A 9663-nucleotide genomic window follows, 5' to 3' on the forward strand; every position below is an offset into this window, starting at 1 on the left:
TAAGTTATTTCCAGTGATTAGGCAGGAGGACGAGATGGAAGGAAAGAAATCGACTAGAAAGTCAAATATGGGGTCGTCTGAAAGTAAAAAAGCAAGAAAGTCTTCTATAGTAGAGGAGGACTCTGATACTGAGGACCTTATCACACAGATACTGAGAGACAGACCACCACCGTATGCTGTGCATGATGATGGTCCAAGTACTAGTGTTGATCCAACAGCCCCGGCACAGGCAATGGGGACAGTGAGTTTAGTACAGGTTAATACTAGCTAGATACAGGGGGTGGTACAAGAACCTAATGTGTTGACTACTCCAGTAGTTCAAGCACAGATGAATCCACCACCCATACAGAGAATTTATCCAGATGTGAACTTTGAACTTAGTAGTACCTATGGAGCAAGTGGTTTCAAGACCACTGTTGGTTTAGACTGAGCCGACTCCGATTTTGTTGCCCCAGGTACATCCGCAGGGGAAGATGAGGTCTACGCCAGTGACAGGGACACAGTCAGACTTGACACCGATTATGAATCAGAGCATGGGAGCTACTGTTCCACAAAGTTTGGGGTCTAGATCAGCCCCAGAAGCAATATCGCTGCCAATTACTGTTGGTCCAGTGGTACGCTAGCAGCACCCCCCCCCCCCCCAGCGCCTCGAAACCCTGTCGGGTACATAGCGCGCTTTATAAATTCATTGATTGATTGATTGATTACCATTATTTGCACAGAAGAAACCAGACGTGAATGAGCAAGGGGCGATGTCTCAGAGTTTAGTGAGGAGGGGACCGATTGAACAAGTACAGGTAGTCTCTTCTATGGGTCAGACTTTTGATGGGTCAAGATCATTGTTAGATCTCAGTCCACTTGTTGCACTTCCAGATACTGTAAATGAACCTAGTGCAGGTCAGAGCCTGACATTATTGGCACCACAGGCATCAAGTGCAGTGGTACAGCAGGTGCCACCGATGAACGTGAATAATATTTCGTTACAAGGACTGACAGCTCAACTCAAGCTGAATACCCCACAGAATGCTTCCAAAGGTGAAGAGCAGAACAATTGTGTCAGACTAAGCATGGAAGCGAATTAACTGGTTGAAGGAACAATGGGGATAAATAGATTAGAGTCATACACAGAGGCAGAGTTGAGATACTTATGCCCGAGAATTTCTAGATAAGTGAGCAAGGTACATCAGAGATTGAAGAAGAAGACTTATATTGGTAACAAGGCTGTGATATATTCAGAGCACAACGCTTTTCATACAGAAGATTGTGTACTGGGAATAAAAAAACTACGAACTGATTATACTATGAAGAAGAACTGCAACGTGTTTTATTTACTGGTCAAAAGACCAGATTTTCTTTATTTGTATGTGTTTTGGACTTTGGAGGTGTTTTCCCTACATGACTTGGATATGTCTCAGTTACTATTAATGTGAGAGATATACTTGACTACTACAGAGTGTGCCTCTTTATTTATATACATCAGAGATTAGTAGACTTGGCAGAGAAGCATGACATAGAAATTGAGAAAATGAAGCATCTGAAGAGAAGCTGCAGATTGGATTTTGAGGCAAAGGATTTTGAACACATGAGGTCAGCCGGAATGAAGGCACACCTCAAGGAATTACTGCTGAGTGCTCAGGTTTGGGGAGCATTAGAGAAGCGGGAAGGCAGATGGCAAAGAAGAAGGATAAAAGGAAACAAGATTCTGTAGAAGTGACTGAGAATGTACAACAGGGCAAGGATCCAGTAAAGATTTTACCGATGAGAGAGATTCCAGGGGGGGGGGGCAGTTTGTTCATGTCCCTTGGCATAGGAGTAATATTCTGTCATTCACAAATGATTATCCAAAGTTGAGGGAAAAGCCGGTAAAATGGTATCAGCAGACAGACAGATTTGTGAAGTTCTCTAAATGTTTGTGGGAAGATTTGAATACATTACTGGAGATAGTGGTTCCAGCAGACCTTTGGTTTGAATGTAAGAGAGCCATAGACTGTCCGACAGGTGAGCCAGAGAGGGATAAGAATACGGGTGCACCTTTCACCTGAGGTAATGAAATATTACTATAAAGTAATTGAATTCCTGAAGACGAGGATTTTGCCCAAAAACATTGATTGGCAGAGAATTGACAGGACAGTGCAGGAGGTGAAGGAATCGATGCATGCTTACAATGAAAGATTGTTGAAGGCATTCACGGAGTACAGTGGCAAAGAAGCGATTGAGCCGAAAGACATGCTGCATTTCGTGTTTAGGTTTGTGGAGGGACTGAGTCCTGAGATAGGGCAGATGATTAAGAGTCATTTGATTTGCTGGGAAGCGAATCCGATTGATGAGGTGTTGCAGTATTCGAAATACTGTAGTGACGAGATTGAGTTGAAGCAGAAAAAGTTGAAAGAGAAGGCAATGGTAATGCAGATTAAGGCAGCTCAAACCGAAATACAGGTGACCTTTGTGCAACAGATGCCACAGCAGCAGGGAAATGTCATGTTCCAGCCTCAAATGAGAGGTAGAGGTCACGGAGGCAAAGTGATTTGTGGTCCGGATCTGAACACCGTAGTGGTACAGGGTGATGTGTAGGGAATGAAGAAGTTATTGCCATGTCACATCTGCGGGCCATGAAACACTGGAAGTGAAAGTGTCCGACGATGGTGCGGGAGGGTGTTGTTCAGCAACATAATGACATCAATGCATTTCAGAGTATGAGGGGACCAAGATTGAGGGGTCCTAATCCAAATTTTCAGAATAATGTGAATCAAATGCAGAATTTTCAGCCTATGCAACAGGTGCAAATGCCCTGTGCACAAGTGTCACAGTTGCAGCCGATGCAGCAGCTGGTCACCATGGTACCCAGACAGCAAATGCAGATACCTCAAGCCCTGATGGAGCAGCAACGGATGAGGCTTACTCACAGGTCACAGGTCAAAGACAAGACAAAAGTAGTAATGCAGTACACCAACTCCCATTACAAAGTAAGAATTAATTAATTGGTGACTGGGTGAATGATAGTTTGGAAGAAGAGCCATGTGTGCTTGTAGCTTCCTTAGAAGTGGACCAGAGAGGACCCTATGTGAGAGGGAGGGTGATGGGTCACAAAGTTTCATTTTTGGTAGACACAAGAGCTACACACTCTACAGTGAGAAGTGAGGAAGTTCCGAATTTGCCCCTTTCAGGTCAAACAGTTCAGGTTGTAGGAGTAGCGAATCAGTATTTGACAAATCCAATTACAGATCCAGTGCAAGTTGAGATTGGTAATTTCCTGGCACTGCATAAATTCGTAGTTTGTGACTCGAGTCCTGTATCCCTAATGGGAAGGGACATTTTGTGTGTAAAACTAAGTGTCTGATTACTTGTTCAACCAATGGAATTGAGATCCAGATAAATAGCGATGATGAGGAAGATCCAGCTCCAGAACCCAAGTGTGAGACTACAAATAAGGATTATCCCTTGATTGAATTTTTCCCAATGTTCACAGTAAAAGAGTTGCATTCTGATTTGCAGGGAACAGTGCAAGAAAATGTGTGGGACTTGACAGGGAAAGAAGAGGGTTTCTCAAAGGAGTGGAACCAATTAAGGTCACATTAAAGCTGAATGCAGAGTTTCCGCAGCTTCCCTAAGTATAATATGACACAATATGTACTGATGAAGGTGGCTCAGATATTTGCAGATTTTGCAAAGCAGGGAGTTTTGAAGGAGGTGTTAAGCAGCCCATGTAATTCACCGATAATGGGGTTGAAGAAGCCACGTGGGAAAGTTCGAATTGTTCAGGATTTGAAAAAAATAAATGACATTGTGGTTAAATGTTGTCCCCTAGTGCCCAACCGAGCTGTAATAATGTTCCAGATTCCATGTGATGCAGAGTGGTTCACAGTGGTTGATTTATCACAAGCGTTCTTTTCTGTGCCTCTTCATGAGTATAGTCAATTTCTATTCAGTTTCAAATTCCTAGATCGTGTCTACTGCTGGTGTAGACTTCCTCAAGGGAACACAGAGTCCCTATCCTTGTTTAATCAGATCTTAAAAAAGATTTTGGAGTCATTGGAGTTAAAGTGTCAATCGACTCTGGTGCAGTACACTGCTGATTTGTTGATTGCATCCAGGACAAGGGACAAGTGTAAGTATGACTTGATTGCCCTTTTGAATCATGTGGGAAAGTTTGGTCATAAAGTCTCACTATTGAAGTTTCAGTACTGCCAGAAGGTAGTGAAGTATGTGTGTCACCAGATTGAGAAAGGGTCGAGGAAAATATACAGAAAGAGGATCACAATGATACTGCAGATGAATCCCTCGACTTCAAAGAGAGATGTTAGAATGTTCCTGGGTATGGAGGGTTATTGTCGCCAATGGATCCCGAATTTTGCAGAAATCTCAAAACCATTGCAGAAGTTCACTCATAAGGATGTCACAGATCCCATAGAATTAGATGAAGATCAGATGAAAGCGTTCACTGAATTGAGAGAGAGTTTGTGCAGAGCTCCAGCATTAGGTATGCCTGACTACAACAAGCCATTTACATTGTTTTGTCATGAGCGTGATGCATGTTCATTGTCTGCCTTGACGCAGGTCCATGGAGGTGCTCATCGCCCAGTAGCATATTTTCAGCTACCTTGGACCCAGTCGCAGCAGCCTTAACAGGTTGTTTGCGGGCTTTTTCCACAGTTAGTCAGAATCTTTCACAGTGTGAAGGAGTAGTGATGGGATACCCCTTGACTGTAATGGTCCCTCACTCGATTGAGATTTTGCTGACAAGGACGATAACCCAATACTTGACTGGTGCTAGACTGACAAGATATGAGATGAGCATTTTGGGTGCTCCAAATGTGACACTGAAAAGATATACAGTGCTGAACCCGGCAACCTTACTTCCAAGTGCTACTACTGAAATTGAGAAAGAGGAGGATGTTGAACATGATTATCTCAAGGTAACTGAGTTGTATACAAAACCGAAACCTGACATCAGAGATACCCGATTGGAAGAAAATTACCAAATTGTTTTTGTCTATGGTTCTTATCTTAGAGACAGTACAGGGACACTGAGAGCAGGATATGCAGGTCGCACAATTACAGGTACCTTAAAAGCTTCCTGGCTTCGAGGAGTGTATTCTGCTCAGTTAGCGGAAATGCCTGCATACTGATGGGAGCAGTGGAAAATTCCTGGCTTTGGAATTATAAAACTGAGCATCTCTCGCAACATATAATTTTATGGGGCGCTACATTGATGACATTCTGTTAATTTGGCAAGGCCAGAAAGATCTTCTTAATCAATTTTTACAGACATTAGCACTCAATAGATGGGGAATTGATATCACATATCAAATCTCCAACTCATCAGTAGAATACCTTGATCTCTTGATCTGTATCGAAGACAGTAAACTACAGACCAGATTTTTGCGAAAAAAGACAGCGGCTAATTCAGTTCTTCATGCTACCAGTTGTCATCCTCCCAGTACCATTCAAATATCCCTTAAGGTGAATATAGGAGAGCTAGACTGAACTGTACCAACATATCATACTATGATATAATTTCTACCCAAATGACTGAGAGACTCACAGCCAGGGGTTACAATCGTAAGTCACTCAATATCATGACAGGTAAACTGAGAGATATGGACCGCAACAAGATGCTAAATATATCTCAACAGGCTAGTAAGAACTCCACTATTCGGTTTGTCACAGAGTTTCACAATGGGCATCACCTTATCCGGAAACAACTGAGAAAACATTGGCACCCACTACAGAACAATCCTTCAATCAATAAACATATTTCTAATTTTCCTCAAATAGGTTTCAGAGGGCTCCTAATTTACGAGACAAACTATGTTCATCTTTCTTTTACGCCAAGCCACCCACCACATTTCTACCTCCGAAACCAAAAGGCTTTTATACCTGCAGCAAATGCTCTATTTGTAAGCTGGGCCTTTCAAAGTCCAGAACTGTCACCATAAATGACCAATGTTACCATATCAATGACTTTATAAACTGTGAAAGCATCAACGTTGTCTATGCAATATGGTGTCCTTGCCATCAAGCCTATATAGGCAGCACTATAGGCCCACTCAAAACTAGGATTCAGGAGCACTACCGGAATATGCAGAAATTGGCAATGAAGGCACCACTAGTAGAACATTTTAATGAATTTCATCCTCATCAACGTACCTTTATTTTGAGTGGCCTTCGACATATCACAGCATCACCAAGAGGTGGTAACATAGAAGTACGACTGCACCAGGAGGAAAGCCGACTGATAATTAAATATGACACAGTGAACAAGGGGCTTAATAAAGACCATGAATGGCATTATTGGCTATTGTAAAGGGCCATCTATGTTCTATTATCTCCTACTGCTTATTTTCACCAGACAGGACAACTCACCTTTTCCACTTTTAAAATATTTCTGTTAATTGCTTTTTGGGGTTTATATCAGTCATTTTCTCTTCATTAACCACCTTAGGTGCATTGTGCTTATAGAATAGCAATTCTTTCTTAAACAGCTTGTATTCCACTCGTGTTTTTCCTCTATAAGGGATGTCATATAATGTTGGCATTAAGTAGATTGGAGTTAAGTGAAGCCCTCTTGGATATTTCAGCTTTCATAAATAACTAGACTGTCCTATGACTTGGTCTCACCCCAAGAGCGAGCTTCACCTTCACTACCTTCTTTATTATCATATCAGTTTCAAATTTTTCTTTTTTCGTTTCATTTTATTATTTTTTTCTGTCCGCGTCCTTTATCTCGGACGTGGGTGACACCACTACAAGATGGCGCCGTCTCTCTTTTTAAATTCAAGATGGCGCTGCTTTTTCACGATCTCGGCATACTGCGATGTTTTTGAACTTTTAGTCCTTTCCCTCTGTCTATTATCTAATTAACAACCTCGAGTTGGGACTCAAATTATAATGGGTATAAGAAGCGGTGCTAAGCCGCGGTGTCCGCCTTCCTTTCTAAATAATGGCGACGGACGCTAATGTTTGACATTTTACGAGTGCACCAATCTACAACAGGTGAGACAGGAGCCCTGATTTAGTACCTCTCATGTCAGGTCTAACACATTTGCTACAAACCTCATATAGGGCTCCCTCGCAACTTTAAATATTTTCCTCAATATATCAGTCGCCTATACCTAGTTTATTTAAGCACTCCATCTTCGTTACATTTCACCAACAGAACTATTATAATATACATGTTTGACACTTCTTCGCAGGATAATAACAGCCTTCCCTAACTTCTTCTGGTTTTGCTATGAGTGACGTCTCCATAATAGTATTCCACGAGTGACTTTATATACTCTTGATTATTTGCACTCTTGCTTTTTTCTTTGCGTTCTTGTTAATAAAATAGACATTGTTCCTTTAGCAAGTGATTTACTGTGAGGCATTATCACCTTGTTTGTCTCCTCTATTATATATGGGATAGCTAACTTTATCAAGATGTTATATGTTGATTACATTTATTTACCCCACAGATTATCTAATGAATTTGCATGGATACAGTCGATAGTTTTGCAAGCTGAATTTTATCTACATAGTATGGTATGTTGGATTTACATGTTGTGTTTTTACACTTTTTTCTTGACAACGGTATCTTCTTTTGCGCTACACTAATTAGCACCTCTATCTTCAACTCTCCCATTTTTACTTAACTTTCAGGACTGGCACTATCAATATGGTTTCAAGATTATTACTTGTTGCACATTAGTGTAATACTAACTAGCACCTTATCTTCTATCCTCCTTTTTCCACTTAATACATAGGACCGGCACTATTAACATGGTTTCAAGACAATTACTTGTTATACACCTCCATTGATTCTGATTACACTCTCTTTAATACTTTGTAGGTAACTTCTGCACGCTTTCTTCTTCACCTTTCACACTTTCATATACTTACATTCTAGTTTGTATGGGCACACGCAACAGTATTTGTAATTACGCTTTTTTCCTAATTAATTTTTTCCTAATTATTCCTTAGTTTCTATTTTCTCTAATCTCTTATTCTCTCGGATCACCCATCACTTGAATAAGTTTCTCGCGTATTAGACCGTTACGTCGCATGATCTTCGCCTTTGGATCTTGGGTTTCCACATTTCGGTGTTGCTCTCTTTCAATTGTTCTTCATTACGATATATTTGAACTATATTTTCTAGTCGTATGTAGTTTTCTTTCTTTCCTTTCAGCCTTGAGAAAGCCCCTGCTTACGCGCCTGAGGGGCGAAATACGTGTTGGCTGCGCTTCTGTTTGTGGGACTCTTTTTGATGCATCCCAACTGGGAGCCATTTGTTTTTTGTAATAAAACTTGAAGTGGAGCAACACAATGTTCTCATTGGAGTTCTATTTATGAAAATTAGTGAACTATTGGCATCTTGACATCAAACAATTTCGCTCACTAACTGGGACCTTACCCTTCGTTTATTATTGTTATATGTGATACAACTGCCTGAAGAAATTGCTGTGGTTGTAGGAAAGTACCATCTTTCCTGGCATGTTACCCCCATATTTCACTGTATATATGTTGTTTTAGTCTATGTGTCACTGGGACCCTGCCAGGCAGGGCCCCAGTGCTCATAAGTGTGTGCCCTGTATGTGTTCCCTGTGTGATGCCTAACTGTCTCACTGAGGCTCTGCTAACCAGAACCTCAGTGGTTATGCTCTCTCTGCTTTCCAAATTTGTCACTAACAGGCTAGTGACTAAATTCACCAATTTACATTGGCATACTGGTACACCCATAAATTCCCTTGTATATGGTACTGAGGTACCCAGGGTATTGGGGTTCCAGGAAATCCCTGTGGGCTGCAGCATTTCTTTTGCCACCCATAGGGAGCTCCGACAATTCTTACACAGGCCTGCCACTGCAGCCTGCGTGAAATAACATCCACGTTATTTCACAGCCATTTACCACTGCGCATAAGTAACTTATAAGTCACCTATATGGCTAACCTTCACCTGGTGAAGGTTAGGTGCAAAGTTACTTAGTGTGTGGGCACCCTGGCACTAGCCAAGGTGCCCCCACATTGTTCAGGGCAAATTCACCGGATTTTGTGAGTGCGGGGACACCATTACACGTGTGCACTATACATAGGTCACTACCTATGTACGGCGTCACAATGGTAACTCCGAACATGGCCATGTAACATGTCTAAGATCATGGAATATTCACCCCAATACCATTCTGGTATTGGGGGGACAATTCCATGATCCTCCGGGTCTCTAGCACAGAACCCGGGTGCTGCCAAACTGCCTTTCCAGGGTCTCCACTGCAGCTGCTGCCAACCCCTCAGACAGGTTTCTGCCCTCCTGGGGTCCAGGCAGCCCTGGCCCAGGAAGGCAGAACAAAGGATTTCCTCTGAGAGAGGGTGTTACACCCTCTCCCTTTTGAAATAGGTGTGAAGGGCTGGGGAGGAGTAGCCTCCCCCAGCCTCTGGAAATGCTTTGATGGGCACAGATGGTGCCCATCTCTGCATAAGCCAGTCTACACCGGTTCAGGGGTACCCCAGCCCTGCTCTGGTGCGAAACTGGACAAAGGAGGAGGTGCCCAGAGCTCCTCCAGTGTGTCCCATACCTCTGCCATCTTGGAAACAGAGGTGTTAGGGGCACACTGGACTGCTCTGAGTGGCCAGTGCCAGCAGGTGATGTCAGAGGCTCCTTCTGATAGGCTCTTACCTCTCTTGGTAGCCA

General features: G+C 42.4%; 1 long non-coding RNA gene across 1 annotated transcript; it reads left to right on the forward strand.

Annotated features, from left to right (window-relative positions):
- The first annotated feature begins 6697 nt into the window (after nt 1-6697).
- Nucleotides 6698-8296, forward strand: LOC138301978 (uncharacterized). The gene is made up of 3 exons (XR_011205199.1): nt 6698-6993; nt 7455-7521; nt 8165-8296. It is a non-coding gene; the product is annotated as an uncharacterized lncRNA (long non-coding RNA).
- The last annotated feature ends 1367 nt before the right edge of the window (nt 8297-9663 follow it).

This window comes from Pleurodeles waltl, chromosome 6 (assembly GCF_031143425.1).
Source record: "Pleurodeles waltl isolate 20211129_DDA chromosome 6, aPleWal1.hap1.20221129, whole genome shotgun sequence".
In the NCBI taxonomy this organism is placed as follows: domain Eukaryota; kingdom Metazoa; phylum Chordata; class Amphibia; order Caudata; family Salamandridae; genus Pleurodeles; species Pleurodeles waltl.